This window comes from Eurytemora carolleeae, unplaced genomic scaffold, assembly GCF_000591075.1.
Source record: "Eurytemora carolleeae unplaced genomic scaffold, Eaff_2.0 scaffold391, whole genome shotgun sequence".
In the NCBI taxonomy this organism is placed as follows: Eukaryota; Metazoa; Arthropoda; class Copepoda; order Calanoida; family Temoridae; genus Eurytemora; species Eurytemora carolleeae.
The window spans coordinates 231,850-234,007 of NW_019396370.1; positions in this window are offsets into that span (position 1 = coordinate 231,850).

Genomic DNA, 2,158 nt, shown 5'->3' on the forward strand with positions numbered 1-2,158 from the left:
CCCCCCTTCCTGTATCATGGTGGTTTAAAATCCCCCCTCCCCCACCGTTTTATCGCCTATAGTGTTGAATTAGGTCAATTTTAACGCAACTATAAAATTTGAAGAATCATTAACGGGCAAAAAATTGTTTAAAGGGACTGTAAGCGTAATTTCAAGTCTCTATGTAAAGAGGTCTATGTCTGATTTACTACTGTATATCCTTGAAACCTTTATCTGATCAAAGATGTTGAAGATAACGTCGTTTTCTCGCTCCAGTTTATTCCTAATAATTTCTCCCAGCTTTCGTATAATTAAAAAATCCACATTTCACTTTTGCAGAGAAACCACAGTGAGAAAAAGTAGTTTTCAAAACAAAAAACATGGAAATCTAATTCATACTTGTTCAGTTTCAAGGGTACCATATTTTTTTTATAGATTCCGTAGCAATTTGCTCAGTTTTTTAACTTTTTGAAAAAAAAATTTTCGTTTCTTTGTGTTAAAGATATCTCCATGTAGCCGAAAAAAATAGTGTTTTTTTTCATAAACAATCAAATCAATTTGGGGGATTTTATAGCGTTTTTATAAAAATAAAACTTATCAACCTTATGCACAATTTTCTAGGGTTTTAAAAAAAATTATATTTATCCTCCACAAACCCCTTCAACCTATAACCATCAATTATTTTCTAAATATTTCAATTTGAAGTATAATTTGCAAGATTTTGAGAAAAGTTATTTATTTGAATAAAAATGTTGGAAGGGGTCGTGACCCCCGGTTGGGGGATTTTGGGATCCAGAGGGGAGGAGAATTTAACCCAGCGGGGTGAACTACTTTTTCCACAGAACAGAGATTAGAATAGAAGGGAAATAAGCTTATCCCACGATATAAATTTGTTCAGACCCGTCGAGCCAGAAAAGTAGTTCAAGGTGTACAATTCATGTAAATGTTCATAAATTGTATGCAGTACACAAATACAGTATGATCCCTGGACATGTCAGTTTTCTTTTTTTTATAAAAGTTGTTAAATTAATTTTAAATGCTTGTATTAGCTAGGTGAATTAAAATTGTCATTTGAAAGATGTAAACGTAAAAAAGTGTATGTACATGCAAATTTGTTAATCTTTCATTCTTTAATTTTAGTATTAGGAAAATGGCGGTTTTACACATTTTTTTGCTTAATTCCACTCTATATTTATCTTTGCTCTTTGGCTTTTTCCTTCCTCAATTTCAGGGATGTATAAACCCCTAGAATTTAATATTTAAAATAATTCATAAAATTGGAAACTTTTAATTACAAAAAAACGTTTGTTTATTTTTTATTTCAGCCGCATAAGCCCTGCTAGAATTAAACCAATGACCCAGAAAGAAATATTTTCAGAATTAAATTCAACAAATTAAATTTTAAATTTTGTATCACAGGTTTCACAAACATTTATTACATTCTAGTAGCTGAACAAACTAGTTTTTATCATACTTGTACATCAAACCTAGAGGAGCTGCGAGGTCGCAAAGTCGTACACGTATTGTCACATAAATTTTACCTTCTATCCCCCCTCCCCCCTACTAGTTTCACATTCCTCCACTAATAATTATCTCAAACAAGACAATTTTTACACAGGTTTGAAAACTTAAAGGGAAGCATGGCAAACTTTTGAATGGCTGGTATACAAAGGTACACAGCGTTGCCCGTGGAATCTCAAGATACGTCCAAAACCGAAATACTGGAATCATGTGTCCTAAATTACCAAAGTTTATTTTCTTACATTTACCGGCTATATAGGGAACATACATGTATACTATTATAAATAAATGCTCTGTTCTATATATATATTCTATATATAGGGAACATATATATATATACATGTATACTATTATAAATATAATGCTCTGCTCTATATATATTGTATATATAGGGAACATACATGTATACTATTATAAATATAATGCTCTGCTCTATATATATTATATATATAGGGAACATACATGTATACTACTATAAATATAATGCTCTGCTCTATATATATATATTATATATATAGGGAACATACATGTATACTATTATAAATATAATGCTCTGCTCTATATATATTATATATATAGGGAACATACATGTATACTATTATAAATATAATGCTCTGCTCTATATATATATCATATATAGTATTGTCTTTGTAAATGA